Raw genomic sequence first — 21,399 nt, 5'->3', positions numbered from 1 at the left:
CTTTATATATAATGATAAAACATTTTATTAAATTCGTTATATTTATATATATATATTTGTATGGCATTTGTTTGGTCTAACGAATCAACGAAGAATAATAATATAGTCAACGGCTTTCTATTTTCTAATCGTTAATAAGAGACAATTCTAGATAAATTTTTTATGCTAGACATTTCTCAGTATTATTTGATTGAAAAAGAAAATATTTCTCTTCGTTTTTCACATTCAAATTAATTTACTAATGTGAGATAATGTTTTTCATATATTTGTTAATATTATGAATAAAATAATTAAATTATTATTATCCAATAATATACCATATGCTTATAAAATTTCATTATAAAATTTGTATAAACAACTTAATTAGCATAGTCTTACAACCCTCAACCATATGTAGTCCAAGCAGCACTATAAAATTAATTAAAGTACATAACAGCATGGACTGCGATATGCGTTCAAAATGTCGATGTTCATGTGTCCTGCAGTTCACACGATGACGCACAGTTTGCTGCGTTCTTCATCGACCCATGAGCCGAGTGATCCACCGCTTAGAGTTTTATATATTGGTTTGTTAATTTTGTCATATATGTTTTTATTGAAAGAAATTAAAAATACACCATTTTACTGGCATATATCAATTCCTTCAATAAATTTATTTTTATACCTAAAACGAATGCTGCGAAATGTCTTAGTTTCATATAACCAATAATATATCAAGTATTTTTTTAATGGCATTTACGGTATTAAATACTTTTTAGCGATATATATTGAAATTTATATAAAACATTAACCTGTATTAATCAGGTACAACATTGTACATTTTAGGTTGTTGCATTATCCAATGTATGCGCATAACTGAGATGAACAATACATATCGCAACGCGTGTATATTATGGTCCATATACACACAGTGTTTTATTAATTGCATTTAATATACAATATAATAATAATATCAAATAATTTCGATTTGCTTGTTCGAATTTGTTATTTGTTTGCTTTTGCTTTCTTGCTTATTTATTTCTCTTATTTATTGCAATAATATATTTATATATTATATATTTCTTATTACAATTATTATATTTCGACTTGCTTTTTCGAAATTGTATTTGATCTATATATATAGATCATATTTTTGGCAATTTATATTTTATTTGTATTACTATAATAATGTTATTATAATAAAAACAAATTTTTTTATTAACGGTAAGGATATTAAACAATAATGATCCTTCCGCAGGTTCACCTACGGAAACCTTGTTACGACTTTTACTTCCTCTAAATAATCAAGTTCGGTCAACTTTTGCGAAACAACCGTAACACACAAGGCGTCACAGTGATCACGTCCGGAGACCTCACTAAATAATTCAATCGGTAGTAGCGACGGGCGGTGTGTACAAAGGGCAGGGACGTAATCAATGCGAGTTAATGACTCACACTTACTGGGAATTCCAAGTTCATGTGAACAGTTTCAGTTCACAATCCCAAGCATGAAAGTGGTTCAGCGGTTTACCCGGACCTCTCGGTCTAGGAAATACACGTTGATACTTTCATTGTAGCGCGCGTGCAGCCCAGGACATCTAAGGGCATCACAAACCTGTTATTGCTCAATCTCATTATTGCTAGACGCAATTTGTCCATTTAAGAAGCTAGTGTCCTTATAATGGGACAAACCAACAGGTACGGCTCCACTTATATAAACACATTCAAACACAATAAACATTTTACTGCCACCATGAATGAAGGCTATATAAGCTTCAACACCATAATCCTGAAGATATCTATTTAATATATTTGAGTCTCGTTCGTTATCGGAATTAACCAGACAAATCACTCCACGAACTAAGAACGGCCATGCACCACCACCCATAGATTCGAGAAAGAGCTATCAATCTGTCTTACACACTTATGTTCGGACCTGGTAAGTTTTCCCGTGTTGAGTCAAATTAAGCCGCAGGCTCCACTCCTGGTGGTGCCCTTCCGTCAATTCCTTTAAGTTTCAGCTTTGCAACCATACTTCCCCCGGAGCCCAAAAGCTTTGGTTTCCCGGGAAGCGACTGAGAGAGCCATAAAAGTAGCTACACCCAATTGCTAGCTGGCATCGTTTATGGTTAGAACTAGGGCGGTATCTGATCGCCTTCGAACCTCTAACTTTCGTTCTTGATTAATGAAAACATCTTTGGCAAATGCTTTCGCTTAAGTTAGTCTTACGACGGTTCAAGAATTTCACCTCTCGCGTCGTAATACTAATGCCCCCAAACTGCTTCTATTAATCATTACCTCTTGATCTGAAAACCAATGAAAGCAGAACAGAGGTCTTATTTCATTATCCCATGCACAGAATATTCAGGCATTTGAAGCCTGCTTTAAGCACTCTAATTTGTTCAAAGTAATTGTACCGGCCGGCCCACAATAACACTCGTTTAAGAGCACTAATGCAGGTTTTTAAATAGGAGGAACATATGAAAAAATACAAGTATCTAAGCACATGTAAGAACTCCACCGGTAATACGCTTACATACATAAAGGTATAGTACTAACCACAATTGTAAGTTGTACTACCCGTATGAAGCACAAGTTCAACTACGAACGTTTTAACCGCAACAACTTTAATATACGCTATTGGAGCTGGAATTACCGCGGCTGCTGGCACCAGACTTGCCCTCCAATTGGTCCTTGTTAAAGGATTTAAAGTGTACTCATTCCAATTACAGGGCCTCGGATATGAGTCCTGTATTGTTATTTTTCGTCACTACCTCCCCGAGCTGGGAGTGGGTAATTTACGCGCCTGCTGCCTTCCTTAGATGTGGTAGCCGTTTCTCAGGCTCCCTCTCCGGAATCGAACCCTGATTCCCCGTTACCCGTTGCAACCATGGTAGTCCTAGATACTACCATCAAAAGTTGATAGGGCAGACATTTGAAAGATCTGTCGTCGGTACAAGACCATACGATCTGCATGTTATCTAGAGTTCAACCAATATAACGATCTTGCGATCGCTTGGTTTTAGCCTAATAAAAGCACATGTCCCATAAGGTTCATGTTTTAATTGCATGTATTAGCTCTAGAATTACCACAGTTATCCAAGTAACTGTTAACGATCTAAGGAACCATAACTGATATAATGAGCCTTTTGCGGTTTCACTTTTAATTCGTGTGTACTTAGACATGCATGGCTTAATCTTTGAGACAAGCATATAACTACTGGCAGGATCAACCAGAATAATGTTTTTATTCATATTTCATTCATATTTTTGAATAGAAATTAGCAATATAAATTTTATAGATTGTTTTCTATCGAATACGGCCATTTTTATATAGCATTCGTATACGTTTGTTTTCAATATATACTTGTTTCGCCACTAATAATAACAAGTTTTTTAATTATTGATGTTTAAAAAAAAGAAATATCTTATCTTCTTTAAAACACAATATTTTGTAATATGTAATAATATTTTCTTTATATATGCATATTTCATTCTAAAATATCATTTTTGTTCGACATACGTCATTATTGTATCCACACATGTACAATTTTTGTTTAACCAATATATAATATTGAGTTAAATCATTTGTATTTTGATGATAAATTTAAAATTTATCTGTATATATTCATATAGACTCTTTGGTAATATATAATATAAAACCGAGCGCATATATGATATGTACTTTAATAATAAAATATATTTATAATTCGCTTTTACGCCTTTTTTTGTGTAAACTAATATTAAATAGTTAAGATAGAGGCAGAAAGGTCAAATATACATTTACAATGTATATCTAGCAATCCTGCCTCTTTTGGTTTTAAATAGGTTTAATTAACGATAAAATTGGGAAACAATTTGTTATTCTATGTATAATAGAAACACTTGGCCTTTGTTTCGACTTTATTATCTTGGGCTTAAAATATTAACCGCGGAGCCAAGTCCCATATTCATAAATGAACACAGAAACAAATTTGACGGATAATATCTTATCTACCGACTATTGTCAATAGGAGATGGCCGGCCCATTGACCATCCTATAGTAGTTTTTGGACCCATTATCTTTAATTCGGGTATTTTCAATTGTCTTTGCCACCAAACCATTTGAAACTCTCTCTTATAATAAGAGAATACACATATAATTCCATTATATGGATATATCATCTTCATTTTATTTGCTACATCACCATATAATAGTTTTTGAACCCGTAATCTTCAATTCGGGTATTTTCAATTTCCTTTACCAACCAACCATATGGTATTCTTTCTTATAATAAGAGAATACATGTGTATATCCATTATATGGATATATGGTCTTAACTTTATTTGCTACACCACCCTATAGTAGTTTTTGAACCCAATATCTTCAATTCGGGTATTTTCAATTCTCTTTGCCAACCACCCATATGGTATTCTCTCTTATAATAAGAGAATACAAGTATATTTTCATTATATGGATATAATGCCATTTATTTTTCAATATCCATATAATTCATTTAGTTTTGTATGTACAAAACAAGTTTTCTTTATAGTATTGACAAAATCATATGCATACGCATAACATAAGTTTTGACCAATACGAGGAGGGGCCCGCCAACGACCACCTCCCTATAGTAGTTTTTGGACCCATGATCTTCTAAAAGCATGTTTACAGTACTAGTGTCACCCTCACTAGGTTTATATATCGTGTTTCAGTGATATACAGGTAAATTTTACCATGTATTCTTAAGTATATGGCATTTATATGCCATATCTATATAATTCAATCATATTTTAATGTATATTTATTATATTATACATTATTATGCCTTATAGGTATTATACCTATAAGCCATATCCATACGATTCATTTACTAGTGCCGCCCCTCACTAGGTTTATATATCTTATTGCATTGATATACAATTTATTCTTATTTATATGGCATTTATATGCCATATCTATACAATTCCTTCATATTTCGATGTATACTTGCTAGATTATACATTGTTATGCCTTATAGGTATTATACCTATAAGCCATATCCATACGATTCACTTATATAAATATATGTATATTTTTCAATACATTATTTTTTTTCACTTTTGTATGGATTTTTATGCATATCCATACATTTATATGGATATGCTTGGCGGTCTTAATAGTATTGACAAACTTATATGCATAACATAGGTTTTGACCAATACGAGGAGGGGCCCGCCAACGACCACCTCCCTATAGTAGTTTTTGGACCCATTATCTTCCAAAAGCATGTTTACAGTACTAGCGTCACCCTCACTAGGTTTATATATCGTGTTTAAGTGATATACGGGTAAATTTTACCATTTATTCTTAAGTATATGGCATTTATATGCCATATCTATATAATTCAATCATGTTTTAATGTATATTTATTATATTATACATTATTATGCCTTATAGGTATTATACCTATAAGCCATATCCATACGATTCATTTACTAGTGCCGCCCCTCACTAGGTTTATATATCTTAATTGCATTGATATACAATTTATTCTTATGTATATGGCATTTATATGCCATATCTATACAATTCCTGCATATTTCGATGTATATTTGCTAGATTATACATTGTTATGCCTTATTGGTATTATACCTATAAGCCATATCCATACGATTCACTTATATAAATATATGTATATTTTTCAATACATTATTTTTTTTTCACTTTTGTATGGATTTGTATGCATATCCATACATTTATATGGATATGCTTGGCGTTCTTTATAGTATTGACAACCTCATATGTATAACATAGGTTTTGACCAATACGAGGAGGGGCCCGCCAACGACCACCTCCCTATAGTAGTTTTTTACCCCGAGCTCTGCCAAAATCATGTTTACAGTACTAGTGCCACCCTTCACTAGGTTTTTATATCTTATTTCAGTGATATAAGTGTTAATCATTCTATTTATTCTTATGCATATGGCATTTAAAAGCCATATCTATACAATTCATTCATATTTCAATGTATATTTATAATATTAAACCATATTATGACATATAGGTAATATACCTGTAAGCCATATCTATACGATTCATTCACTAGTGCCGCCCCTCACTAGGTTTATATATCTCATTTCAGTGATATATGGGTAAACTCTATTATTTTTCATATGACACTTATATGCTGCCATATATATAAAAATGCATTTATATTTCAACGTATATATATTTACTATATTATACATTAATATGCCTTAAAGGTATTATATCTACTATAAGCCATATCCATACGATTCATTTATATAAATACATATATGTATAATTTTCTATACATAAATTTTTTTTTATTAATATATGGGTTTCCTAAGCATATCCATATAATCCATTTAGTCTTATATGGATTAGATTGGTCTTCTTTATTGTATTGCCAAACTCATATTGATAACATAAGTTTTGAACAATAAGAGCAGCCGCCAACCAACCAACCGCCGCTACCATTACTTACTTTTATATATGTCCTCTTTATTTTAATGGTCTCTTTATTTGAATTTCAATACCATAGGAATATTTATACATCGAATATGTTTGCCACTAATTTTTCGCGTCACTTATAATATGACGATACAGACTTGCTACCATAACATAAGTTTTGAACAATAAGAGGAGCAGCCGCCAACCAACCAACCAACCAACCACTGCTACCATTGGAGGAACATATACTTACTTATTATATGGCCTCTCTCTGTACTTTAATGGTCTCTTTACTTGAATTTGAATACCATAGGAATATTTATATACATCGAATATGTTTGCCATTAATTTTTCGCGTCACTTATAATATGACGATACAGACTTGCTACCATAACATAAGTTTTGAACAATAAGAGGAGCAGACACCAACCAACCAACCGCTGCTACCATTGGAGGAACATATACTTACTTTTATATATGTCCTCTTTATTTGAATGGTCTCTTCATTTGAATATTAATACCATAGGAATATTTATACATCGAATATTGTTTGCCACTAATTTTTCGCGTCACTAATAATATGACGATACAGACTTGCTACCATAACATAAGTTTTGAACAATAAGAGGAGCAGACACCAACCAACCAACCGCTGCTACCATTGGAGGAACATACACTTACTTTTATATATGTCCTCTTTACTTGCATTATCAAAATACCATAGGAATATTTATACATGGAATATGTTTGCCACTTTATCATCGCGTCACTAATAAAGATTTTTTTTTTTTTTTTTTTTTTTGATTTGGTTATATATATTTACGTCTGCCCTAGTTGGCAATAAATTAAATTTTGTGGCAATAAATTCAGTGTTAGTTTACATAAAGCTTATGTAGTGAGGAGTAATAGTGGAAATATGTGGGGGTGTATTACATGTGTTTGTGTGTATGTAATTGCATCATTTAGGGGACCCTGAACGGCAGGTCCGTGTGTGTGGTGTCGTCTTTTTAATCGGCGAAGTTCAACTTCGAGCACTCTGTAAGCGAGTGGGTTTGGGTGGTCTTCTGGTCTTCTTCTTCATCCATTCCAGTTGTACGGGCTCGAGCTCCTCGTATTGAATGCCGCGTCTGATGATAATAGAGGCTCCTTCACGTATCCGGTCGCCAGGGTGCAATGCGTTGATTATTTTGTAGCCGGGACTGGTAAAGTGGGATCTGGAGGTGAAGTGTGTCTCGGACACGAGTAAGATGTCTACTTGGTTAGTCTTTATATAATGTTCGACCTCAGGCTTGCTCCTAGCTAAGCCGTTCGCATTCCTTATTATCAGTTTGGTGTTTATGGACATTTAAGATTGTTCTGATTGGAGAGCATTGTCATCACAAAGTTTTGAAACTGATTGAACATGGAGTTCATCATTGATTCTATTCTGCGCATTATTCTCTCCTCTAAGGCATCAAGAGGGGACTGGCCATTATTGTCGAAGTTTTCAGCCGCTCCAGCCCTAGCAACGTTAGCGTAACTGTATTTCTGATTCCCTGTCTGATTCGCGGCACTGCTCGCTGGGAGATTTGCGTGTGGAGCAGGGTTGGATGAAGAAGCAGTTACTGCCTTAGGCTTAGGGCTGAAGCGCTTCTTGGCTTCTATGTAGATCCTACAACCGCGGTAGGAGGCGGTGTGTTCGTCACCACAATTTCCGCACACAGGTGGGTCTTCCTTTGCCTTCATGCAATTCAGGGAGTCGTGTGATAATCCGCATTTAACACAGACATATTTAAGTTTGCAGTACCTCTTAGTATGCCCGAAAGTTTGGCAGCGGAAGCATTGTACCACCTCATCGAACTTTTTTGGTTCCTCGATGGAGACGACGGCATGGCACAGTCTGTTGATCTCGAAGACTTTCTTGTTTGTTGAAGCTGGTTCAAGATTAATGAAAAACATCGACAATGGCATTTTAGTTACCCTTGATACTGCATTTTTAGCATCACGCACATTGTGGCCGAGATTCACAAAGGCTTCCTTGACCTCCTCAATTGGAGTAGTGTGGTGTAGTCCCTTAACAACAATGCGGAAAGCTCGCTCTTCCTTAAGTTGGAAGGTATGGAAATCGAATTGACAGTTGTCCAGGTGGGCAACAATTTTTCGGTAAGTGGTGCTGTCCTTCGGCATCACCCTGATGTTGCCTCTTCCCGTTGCCTTGTAAGAGAAAGTATCGGAATTCACCAATGTGCGCATTTCGTTTAAAAATTTGCCAATGTTTAGTACATTCGGGATAAAAATTGGAGGGGGCTTGGGTGCTGTTTTAAGTTCGGCATTATCGACGGTCTTTTCATTGCTGCTCTCTACAGGCAGAGAAGCGAAACGATTTGAGGTGCTAGGACCTATATCCTTCTTTTTGTCTTGATTCACGGCAGCCTTATTGGTCTTTATGGTCTTTTTAGGGAAAATGTAAGGGTGAATTATCTCACCTTCCTCAGGTGACGTGTTGCTTGAGGAGCACGATGAGCTCGGGGTAGGGCTGGGAGATTTTTCCCGTTTCTCCATGATGACTTTCTTTACGCCTTTAATTGACTCTGGCGACCCGGGAGGTAGACTCCTTTTGACTCCGGTGATGCTATTGTCACCCATGGCGACAGCACCACCAACAAGCACAGCCGGCTAACAGTGTGAGTGAACTATTTATTTCCTTTACCTCTGCTGACAAAAAGTCGACGACGAGGTGTCGCCGAAATGTAGGCAAAAGTATTAGGAGTCGCCGCCCTCTGGCGGAGTGATACAGCGATGAGGTGTCGTCGAATGTATGCTATGAATCCTGAAGTAGTCGCCCTCTGGCGGAATGAAATCAGCTGATTTCCAAAAACCAACCAATTTGCGGAGACACGAACCAATATAAATTAGTGCAGACGCGAACCGCGCTGCTGTCAAAACGTTATCTAGATAAGGCAGGCGCCACTCGAGAGAGCGGCTCTCTTACAACAGTGAAATATGAGTTTTATTGCCGAAATTGGCCTGACACACGGAGCGCCCGAGAGAGCGCCTCTCTCTCAGCACGTCGAATGTTCTCGAATAGTCTGGGGTGGAAAATCGCGATTATGGCCTTCCTACCACTTTTTTGTGCAGAAAACACACGGAATGATTTTGCTGACACAATGCGCTAATATTTATGCTATTTTTAGCAAGGAAAAATGCGTTTTACAGCCGAAATTGGCCCGACACACGGAGCGCCCGAGAGAGCGCCTCTCTCTCAGCACGTCGAATGTTCTCGAACTGACTGGGGTGGAAAATCGCGGTTTTGGCCTTCCTACCACCTTTTTCGTGCAGAAAACACGCGTAATGATTATGCGAACACAATGCGCGAATATTTATGCTATTTTTAGCAAGGAAAAACGCGTTTTACTGCCGAAATTGACCTGTCACACGGAGCGCTCGAAAAACACGTCTGCTCTCCAGAGCATTTGACTGACAACTGACTAATAAAGATGACGATACATTTTGTATGTTCAATATTTATTTATAATAATATATTGTTTCTTTTATAGGTCTCTTATATTAGTAGACCTTTTGCGCGTGTTCTGCGCTGTTGCAAGCAAGCATAAATTATTATGCCGCTTGCAACATTTTTATTATCGAATCATCAAGCAAAGGATAAGCTTCAGTGGATCGCAGTATGGCAGCTGCTCAACCACTTACAACACCTTGCCTGTTACAAAAGTCGTTTACAATTGATTCTAGGCTTTGTCATTGTATTAAATAATGCTTTTATATGTAACTAGCGCGGCATCAGGTGATCAAAGATCCTCCCAATTTACTATGTTACAAATTACATTGGCATCACATCCATTGTCGTTTATAAAGTAAATTATAAACTTTAAATGGTTTAGAAGCCATACAATGCAAATTGCCCCTTATTTATCATTGCAGTCCAGCACGGATACGACCTTAGAGGCGTTCAGGCATAATCCAACGGACGTAGCGTCATACCACTGTTCGCTCGAACAAGTATTGTGCCATTGGTCCGTACCTGCGGTTCCTCTCGTACTACGCAGGAATGCTGTCGCAACAACGTTTTGTCATTAGTAGGGTAAAACTAACCTGTCTCACGACGGTCTAAACCCAGCTCACGTTCCCTTGCATGGGTGAACAATCCAACGCTTGGTGAATTTTGCTTCACAATGATAGGAAGAGCCGACATCGAAGGATCAAAAAGCGACGTCGCTATGAACGCTTGGCCGCCACAAGCCAGTTATCCCTATGGTAACTTTTCTGACACCTCTTGTTAAAAACTCTTTAAACCAAAAGGATCGATAGGCCGAGCTTTTGCTGTCCCTGTGTGTACTGAACACCGAGATCAAGTCAGCATTTGCCCTTTTGCTCTATGTGTGGTTTCTGTCCGCACTGAGCTGGCCTTGGGACACCTCCGTTATTATTTGAGAGATGTACCGCCCCAGTCAAACTCCCTACCTGGCAATGTCCTTGAATTGGATCATACCTGAGTAATTGGAGTTATACCAAATTTTCAAATCAAAAATACATAAATGCACCGTTTTATTAAAGAATTTGTTTGCGATTATATAACAAACTCGTGATACTTTGATCAAGAAGCTTGCATCAAAACCCAATACCATAAGATATAATAAATATATCCGTATAATGGCTAGGAAATGATACACGTTCCATTTAATCAAGTAAGTAAGGAAACAATAAGAGTAGTGGTATTTCATTGGCGATACCAAACCGAAGTCTAATATCTCCCACTTATTCTACACCTCTTATGTCTCCTTACACTGCCAGATTAGAGTCAAGCTCAAAAGGGTCTTCTTTCCCCGCTAATTATTCCAAGCCCGTTCCCTTGGCTGTGGTTTCGCTAGATAGTAGATAGGGACAGTAGGAATCTCGTTAATCCATTCATGCGCGTCACTAATTAGATGACGAGGCATTTGGCTACCTTAAGAGAGTCATAGTTACTCCCGCCGTTGACCCGCGCTTACTTGAATTTCTTCACTTTGACATTCAGAGCACTGGGCAGAAATCACATTGTGTCAACACCCGCTAGGGCCATCACAATGCTTTGTTTTAATTAGACAGTCGGATTCCCCAAGTCCGTGCCAGTTCTGAATTGATTGTTAATTGATAATCGTTATAATTAATAAGAACTAATTGGTTTAACCCAATTAGTATTCTTAAAAATTTTAGCAAGAAAGTTCCACAATTGGCTACGTAACTAAACTATCCGGGGAACAAGTGACCAACATAAATGCCAGACACTCTATTTACCCAGAACGAGCACATAAACCATGTTATTGTTTCCCAATCAAGCCCGACTATCTCAATCTTCAGAGCCAATCCTTATCCCGAAGTTACGGATCTAATTTGCCGACTTCCCTTACCTACATTATTCTATCGACTAGAGACTCTTCACCTTGGAGACCAGCTGCGGATATTGGTACGGCCTGTTGAGAAGTTTGCGTGTCCCCACCATAAATTTTCAAGGTCCGAGGAGAAAATATCGACACAACAGTATATGTCATGCTCTTCTAGCCCATCTACCATATCTCTCTGCGAAAGACTTCCATGGTAGTACGGCTATAAAACAGAAAAGAAAACTCTTCCGATATCTCTCGACGGCTTCTTTATGGTCGTTCCTGTTGCCAGGATGAGCACGAGGCCCATATTTAATAACAAACGGATACTCAACAGGTTACGGAATTGGAACCGTATTCCCTTTCGTTCAAAATTATTCAAGTATATTAATTAGCTTGATTTATATAATATAATATATTTGTATGGCATTTGTGTTTTACTTGAAAATTTTCGGCTTTCGCCTTGAACTTAGGACCGACTAACTCGTGATCAACCACTGTTCACACGAAACCCTTCTCCACTTCAGTCCTCCAAGGTCTCATTCGATTATTTGCTACTACCACCAAGATCTGTACCAATGGCAGCTCCATGCAGGCTTGCGCCAAACACTTCTACGCATACCATTGTACCTTCCTACTCACTAAAGTTTCAAAATTTATATCACAAGTAATATAAATCATCTACTTTAGCGGTAATGTATAGGTATACAACTTAAGCGCCATCCATTTTAAGGGCTAGTTGCTTCGGCAGGTGAGTTGTTACACACTCCTTAGCGGATTTCGACTTCCATGATCACCGTCCTGCTGTTTTAAGCAACCAACGCCTTTCATGGTATCTGCATGAGTTGTTAATTTGGGCACCGTAACATTACGTTTGGTTCATCCCACAGCGCCAGTTCTGCTTACCAAAAGTGGCCCACTGGGCACATTATATCATAACCTTGAACTTCATATCAAGAAAGTTAAGGTTCTTACCCATTTAAAGTTTGAGAATAGGTTAAGATCGTTTCGACCCTAAGGCCTCTAATCATTCGCTTTACCAGATAAGATTATTTTATATAACATTAAAATGCACCAGCTATCCTGAGGGAAACTTCGGAAGGAACCAGCTACTAGATGGTTCGATTGGTCTTTCGCCCCTATACTCAATTCTGACAATCGATTTGCACGTCAGAACTGTTTCGGTCTTCCATCAGGGTTTCCCCTGACTTCAACCTGATCAAGTATAGTTCACCATCTTTCGGGTCACAGCATATATGCTCAAGGTACGTTCCAGTTAGAGGCATAAATAATATAAATATCATTATACATAACTATATAGAACGCCCCGGGATTGTGTTAATTAGCTATAAATAGTTAAAAAACTAATCCCATTATTAGTCAAGTTAATTACGCTATTAGGTTTATATCCCAATAACTTGCACATATGTTAGACTCCTTGGTCCGTGTTTCAAGACGGGTCCCGAAGGTATCCTGAATCTTTCGCATTGTTAATCATACAAGTGCATATAATAAACACAAAAATCAATGATAATTATGCCATTATATAATTCCGAAAAATTAACGCACTGTATTCATATAAATCTATCAGCACTTTATCAAATTAATAACATTTATTCTGTGTTAAAATGCAAGCAAATTAATTTGAATAAACTATAAGTTATATTTTATGATAAATTTTGTATGCTAATAGATTACAATGTCCTTATATGGAAAAAATGCACACTATTATCATAATATTGTTTAAATATTACAATTTTAATGATGAATTTTCCATAACGGATATTCAGGTTCATCGGGCTTAACCTCTAAGCAGTTTCACGTACTGTTTAACTCTCTATTCAGAGTTCTTTTCAACTTTCCCTCACGGTACTTGTTTACTATCGGTCTCATGGTTATATTTAGTTTTAGATGGAGTTTACCACCCACTTAGTGCTGCACTATCAAGCAACACGACTCTTTGGAAACATCATCTAGTAATCATTAACGTTATACGGGCCTGGCACCCTCTATGGGTAAATGGCCTCATTTAAGAAGGACTTAAATCGTTAATTTCTCATACTAGAATATTGACGCTCCATACACTGCATCTCACATTTGCCATATAGACAAAGTGACTTAGTGCTGAACTGATTTCTTTTCGCTCGCCGCTACTAAGAAAATCCTGGTTAGTTTCTTTTCCTCCCCTAATTAATATGCTTAAATTCAGGGGGTAGTCCCATATGAGTTGAGGTTGTGTATAACTTTTATTTGCAATTAATTCTTTATATATAATGATAAAACATTTTATTAAATTCGTTATATTTATATATATATATTTGTATGGCATTTGTTTGGTCTAACGAATCAACGAAGAATAATAATATAGTCAACGGCTTTCTATTTTCTAATCGTTAATAAGAGACAATTCTAGATAAATTTTTTATGCTAGACATTTCTCAGTATTATTTGATTGAAAAAGAAAATATTTCTCTTCGTTTTTCACATTCAAATTAATTTACTAATGTGAGATAATGTTTTTCATATATTTGTTAATATTATGAATAAAATAATTAAATTATTATTATCCAATAATATACCATATGCTTATAAAATTTCATTATAAAATTTGTATAAACAACTTAATTAGCATAGTCTTACAACCCTCAACCATATGTAGTCCAAGCAGCACTATAAAATTAATTAAAGTACATAACAGCATGGACTGCGATATGCGTTCAAAATGTCGATGTTCATGTGTCCTGCAGTTCACACGATGACGCACAGTTTGCTGCGTTCTTCATCGACCCATGAGCCGAGTGATCCACCGCTTAGAGTTTTATATATTGGTTTGTTAATATTGTCATATATGTTTTTATTGAAAGAAATTAAAAATACACCATTTTACTGGCATATATCAATTCCTTCAATAAATTTATTTTTATACCTAAAACGAATGCTGCGAAATGTCTTAGTTTCATATAACCAATAATATATCAAGTATTTTTTTAATGGCATTTACGGTATTAAATACTTTTTAGCGATATATATTGAAATTTATATAAAACATTAACCTGTATTAATCAGGTACAACATTGTACATTTTAGGTTGTTGCATTATCCAATGTATGCGCATAACTGAGATGAACAATACATATCGCAACGCGTGTATATTATGGTCCATATACACACAGTGTTTTATTAATTGCATTTAATATACAATATAATAATAATATCAAATAATTTCGATTTGCTTGTTCGAATTTGTTATTTGTTTTGCTTTTGCTTTCTTGCTTATTTATTTCTCTTATTTATTGCAATAATATATTTATATATTATATATTTCTTATTACAATTATTATATTTCGACTTGCTTTTTCGAAATTGTATTTGATCTATATATATATAGATCATATTTTTGGCAATTTAATATTTTATTTGTATTACTATAATAATGTTATTATAATAAAAACAAATTTTTTTATTAACGGTAAGGATATTAAACAATAATGATCCTTCCGCAGGTTCACCTACGGAAACCTTGTTACGACTTTTACTTCCTCTAAATAATCAAGTTCGGTCAACTTTTGCGAAACAACCGTAACACACAAGGCGTCACAGTGATCACGTCCGGAGACCTCACTAAATAATTCAATCGGTAGTAGCGACGGGCGGTGTGTACAAAGGGCAGGGACGTAATCAATGCGAGTTAATGACTCACACTTACTGGGAATTCCAAGTTCATGTGAACAGTTTCAGTTCACAATCCCAAGCATGAAAGTGGTTCAGCGGTTTACCCGGACCTCTCGGTCTAGGAAATACACGTTGATACTTTCATTGTAGCGCGCGTGCAGCCCAGGACATCTAAGGGCATCACAGACCTGTTATTGCTCAATCTCATTATTGCTAGACGCAATTTGTCCATTTAAGAAGCTAGTGTCCTTATAATGGGACAAACCAACAGGTACGGCTCCACTTATATAAACACATTCAAACACAATAAACATTTTACTGCCACCATGAATGAAGGCTATATAAGCTTCAACACCATAATCCTGAAGATATCTATTTAATATATTTGAGTCTCGTTCGTTATCGGAATTAACCAGACAAATCACTCCACGAACTAAGAACGGCCATGCACCACCACCCATAGATTCGAGAAAGAGCTATCAATCTGTCTTACACACTTATGTTCGGACCTGGTAAGTTTTCCCGTGTTGAGTCAAATTAAGCCGCAGGCTCCACTCCTGGTGGTGCCCTTCCGTCAATTCCTTTAAGTTTCAGCTTTGCAACCATACTTCCCCCGGAGCCCAAAAGCTTTGGTTTCCCGGGAAGCGACTGAGAGAGCCATAAAAGTAGCTACACCCAATTGCTAGCTGGCATCGTTTATGGTTAGAACTAGGGCGGTATCTGATCGCCTTCGAACCTCTAACTTTCGTTCTTGATTAATGAAAACATCTTTGGCAAATGCTTTCGCTTAAGTTAGTCTTACGACGGTCCAAGAATTTCACCTCTCGCGTCGTAATACTAATGCCCCCAAACTGCTTCTATTAATCATTACCTCTTGATCTGAAAACCAATGAAAGCAGAACAGAGGTCTTATTTCATTATCCCATGCACAGAATATTCAGGCATTTGAAGCCTGCTTTAAGCACTCTAATTTGTTCAAAGTAATTGTACCGGCCCACAATAACACTCGTTTAAGAGCACTAATGCAGGTTTTTAAATAGGAGGAACATATGAAAAAATACAAGTATCTAAGCACATGTAAGAACTCCACCGGTAATACGCTTACATACATAAAGGTATAGTACTAACCACAATTGTAAGTTGTACTACCCGTATGAAGCACAAGTTCAACTACGAACGTTTTAACCGCAACAACTTTAATATACGCTATTGGAGCTGGAATTACCGCGGCTGCTGGCACCAGACTTGCCCTCCAATTGGTCCTTGTTAAAGGATTTAAAGTGTACTCATTCCAATTACAGGGCCTCGGATATGAGTCCTGTATTGTTATTTTTCGTCACTACCTCCCCGAGCTGGGAGTGGGTAATTTACGCGCCTGCTGCCTTCCTTAGATGTGGTAGCCGTTTCTCAGGCTCCCTCTCCGGAATCGAACCCTGATTCCCCGTTACCCGTTGCAACCATGGTAGTCCTAGATACTACCATCAAAAGTTGATAGGGCAGACATTTGAAAGATCTGTCGTCGGTACAAGACCATACGATCTGCATGTTATCTAGAGTTCAACCAATATAACGATCTTGCGATCGCTTGGTTTTAGCCTAATAAAAGCACATGTCCCATAAGGTTCATGTTTTAATTGCATGTATTAGCTCTAGAATTACCACAGTTATCCAAGTAACTGTTAACGATCTAAGGAACCATAACTGATATAATGAGCCTTTTGCGGTTTCACTTTTAATTCGTGTGTACTTAGACATGCATGGCTTAATCTTTGAGACAAGCATATAACTACTGGCAGGATCAACCAGAATAATGTTTTTATTCATATTTCATTCATATTTTTGAATAGAAATTAGCAATATAAATTTTATAGATTGTTTTCTATCGAATACGGCCATTTTTATATAGCATTCGTATACGTTTGTTTTCAATATATACTTGTTTCGCCACTAATAATAACAAGTTTTTTAATTATTGATGTTTAAAAAAAAGAAATATCTTATCTTCTTTAAAACACAATATTTTGTAATATGTAATAATATTTTCTTTATATATGCATATTTCATTCTAAAATATCATTTTTGTTCGACATACGTCATTATTGTATCCACACATGTACAATTTTTGTTTAACCAATATATAATATTGAGTTAAATCATTTGTATTTTGATGATAAATTTAAAATTTATCTGTATATATTCATATAGACTCTTTGGTAATATATAATATAAAACCGAGCGCATATATGATATGTACTTTAATAATAAAATATATTTATAATTCGCTTTTACGCCTTTTTTTGTGTAAACTAATATTAAATAGTTAAGATAGAGGCAGAAAGGTCAAATACACATTTACAATGTATATCTAGCAATCCTGCCTCTTTTGGTTTTAAATAGGTTTATTAACGATAAAATTGGGAAACAATTTGTTATTCTATGTATAATAGAAACACTTGGCCTTTGTTTCGACTTTATTATCTTGGGCTTAAAATATTAACCGCGGAGCCAAGTCCCATATTCATAAATGAACACAGAAACAAATTTGACGGATAATATCTTATCTACCGACTATTGTCAATAGGAGATGGCCGGCCCATTGACCATCCTATAGTAGTTTTTGGACCCATTATCTTTAATTCGGGTATTTTCAATTGTCTTTGCCACCAAACCATTTGAAACTCTCTCTTATAATAAGAGAATACACATATAATTCCATTATATGGATATATCATCTTCATTTTATTTGCTACATCACCATATAATAGTTTTTGAACCCGTAATCTTCAATTCGGGTATTTTCAATTATCTTTACCAACCAACCTTATGGTATTCTTTCTTATAATAAGAGAATACATGTGTATATCCATTATATGGATATATGGTCTTAACTTTATTTGCTACACCACCCTATAGTAGTTTTTGAACCCAATATCTTCAATTCGGGTATTTTCAATTCTCTTTGCCAACCACCCATATGGTATTCTCTCTTATAATAAGAGAATACAAGTATATTTTCATTATATGGATATAATGCCATTTATTTTTCAATATCCATATAATTCATTTAGTTTTGTATGTACAAAACAAGTTTTCTTTATAGTATTGACAAAATCATATGCATACGCATAACATAAGTTTTGACCAATACGAGGAGGGGCCCGCCAACGACCACCTCCCTATAGTAGTTTTTGGACCCATGATCTTCTAAAAGCATGTTTACAGTACTAGTGTCACCCTCACTAGGTTTATATATCGTGTTTCAGTGATATACAGGTAAATTTTACCATGTATTCTTAAGTATATGGCATTTATATGCCATATCTATATAATTCAATCATATTTTAATGTATATTTATTATATTATACATTATTATGCCTTATAGGTATTATACCTATAAGCCATATCCATACGATTCATTTACTAGTGCCGCCCCTCACTAGGTTTATATATCTTATTGCATTGATATACAATTTATTCTTATTTATATGGCATTTATATGCCATATCTATACAATTCCTTCATATTTCGATGTATACTTGCTAGATTATACATTGTTATGCCTTATAGGTATTATACCTATAAGCCATATCCATACGATTCACTTATATAAATATATGTATATTTTTCAATACATTATTTTTTTTCACTTTTGTATGGATTTTTATGCATATCCATACATTTATATGGATATGCTTGGCGGTCTTAATAGTATTGACAAACTTATATGCATAACATAGGTTTTGACCAATACGAGGAGGGGCCCGCCAACGACCACCTCCCTATAGTAGTTTTTGGACCCATGATCTTCTAAAAGCATGTTTACAGTACTAGTGTCACCCTCACTAGGTTTATATATCGTGTTTCAGTGATATACGGGTAAATTTTACCATTTATTCTTAAGTATATGGCATTTATATGCCATATCTATATAATTCAATCATATTTTAATGTATATTTATTATATTATACATTATTATGCCTTATAGGTATTATACCTATAAGCCATATCCATACGATTCATTTACTAGTGCCGCCCCTCACTAGGTTTATATATCTTATTGCATTGATATACAATTTATTCTTATTTATATGGCATTTATATGCCATATCTATACAATTCCTTCATATTTCGATGTATACTTGCTAGATTATACATTGTTATGCCTTATAGGTATTATACCTATAAGCCATATCCATACGATTCACTTATATAAATATATGTATATTTTTCAATACATTATTTTTTTTCACTTTTGTATGGATTTTTATGCATATCCATACATTTATATGGATATGCTTGGCGGTCTTAATAGTATTGACAAACTTATATGCATAACATAGGTTTTGACCAATACGAGGAGGGGCCCGCCAACGACCACCTCCCTATAGTAGTTTTTGGACCCATGATCTTCTAAAAGCATGTTTACAGTACTAGTGTCACCCTCACTAGGTTTATATATCGTGTTTCAGTGATATACGGGTAAATTTTACCATTTATTCTTAAGTATATGGCATTTATATGTCATATCTATATAATTCAATCATGTTTTAATGTATATTTATTATATTATACATTATTATGCCTTATAGGTATTATACCTATAAGCCATATCCATACGATTCATTTACTAGTGCCGCACCTCACTAGGTTTATATATCTTATTGCATTGATATACAATTTATTCTTATTTATATGGCATTTATATGCCATATCTATACAATTCCTTCATATTTCGATGTATACTTGCTAGATTATACATTGTTATGCCTTATAGGTATTATACCTATAAGCCATATCCATACGATTCACTTATATAAATATATGTATATTTTTCAATACATTATTTTTTTTCACTTTTGTATGGATTTTTATGCATATCCATACATTTATATGGATATGCTTGGCGGTCTTAATAGTATTGACAAACTTATATGCATAACATAGGTTTTGACCAATACGAGGAGGGGCCCGCCAACGACCACCTCCCTATAGTAGTTTTTGGACCCATGATCTTCTAAAAGCATGTTTACAGTAGTAGTGTCACCCTCACTAGGTTTATATATCGTGTTTCAGTGATATACGGGTAAATTTTACCATTTATTCTTAAGTATATGGCATTTATATGCCATATCTATATAATTCAATCATATTTTAATGTATATTTATTATATTATACATTATTATGCCTTATAGGTATTATACCTATAAGCCATATCCATACGATTCATTTACTAGTGCCGCCCCTCACTAGGTTTATATATCTTATTGCATTGATATACAATTTATTCTTATTTATATGGCATTTATATGCCATATCTATACAATTCCTTCATATTTCGATGTATACTTGCTAGATTATACATTGTTATGCCTTATAGGTATTATACCTATAAGCCATATCCATACGATTCACTTATATAAATATATGTATATTTTTCAATACATTATTTTTTTTCACTTTTGTATGGATTTTTATGCATATCCATACATTTATATGGATATGCTTGGCGGTCTTAATAGTATTGACAAACTTATATGCATAACATAGGTTTTGACCAATACGAGGAGGGGCCCGCCAACGACCACCTCCCTATAGTAGTTTTTGGACCCATGATCTTCTAAAAGCATGTTTACAGTACTAGTGTCACCCTCACTAGGTTTATATATCGTGTTTCAGTGATATACGGGTAAATTTTACCATTTATTCTTAAGTATATGGCATTTATATGTCATATCTATATAATTCAATCATGTTTTAATGTATATTTATTATATTATACATTATTATGCCTTATAGGTATTATACCTATAAGCCATATCCATACGATTCATTTACTAGTGCCGCACCTCACTAGGTTTATATATCTTATTGCATTGATATACAATTTATTCTTATTTATATGGCATTTATATGCCATATCTATACAATTCCTTCATATTTCGATGTATACTT

The 21,399-nt window shown here is 35.0% G+C and overlaps 5 non-coding genes across 5 annotated transcripts; all 5 read right to left on the bottom strand.

Moving 5' to 3' along the window:
- Positions 1–377: 377 nt before the first annotated feature.
- LOC118878738 (5.8S ribosomal RNA) lies at positions 378–556 on the bottom strand. Its single transcript, XR_005015268.1, has one exon. It is a non-coding gene; the product is annotated as a 5.8S ribosomal RNA (ribosomal RNA).
- A 664-nt stretch (positions 557–1,220) lies between these two features.
- On the bottom strand, positions 1,221–3,219 carry LOC139353514 (small subunit ribosomal RNA). Its single transcript, XR_011604836.1, has one exon. It is a non-coding gene; the product is annotated as a small subunit ribosomal RNA (ribosomal RNA).
- A 6,819-nt stretch (positions 3,220–10,038) lies between these two features.
- Positions 10,039–14,008, bottom strand: LOC139353508 (large subunit ribosomal RNA). The gene has a single exon (XR_011604825.1). It is a non-coding gene; the product is annotated as a large subunit ribosomal RNA (ribosomal RNA).
- Positions 14,009–14,411: 403 nt separating this feature from the next.
- LOC118879044 (5.8S ribosomal RNA) lies at positions 14,412–14,590 on the bottom strand. The gene has a single exon (XR_011604827.1). It is a non-coding gene; the product is annotated as a 5.8S ribosomal RNA (ribosomal RNA).
- Positions 14,591–15,258: 668 nt separating this feature from the next.
- Positions 15,259–17,253, bottom strand: LOC118879051 (small subunit ribosomal RNA). The gene has a single exon (XR_011604835.1). It is a non-coding gene; the product is annotated as a small subunit ribosomal RNA (ribosomal RNA).
- Positions 17,254–21,399: the final 4,146 nt, after the last annotated feature.

This window comes from Drosophila suzukii, chromosome X (assembly GCF_043229965.1).
Source record: "Drosophila suzukii chromosome X, CBGP_Dsuzu_IsoJpt1.0, whole genome shotgun sequence".
Taxonomy (NCBI): domain Eukaryota; kingdom Metazoa; phylum Arthropoda; class Insecta; order Diptera; family Drosophilidae; genus Drosophila; species Drosophila suzukii.
The sequence above is the reverse complement of the archived record's forward strand: the minus strand, read 5'-3'. Positions and strand labels throughout refer to the sequence as shown.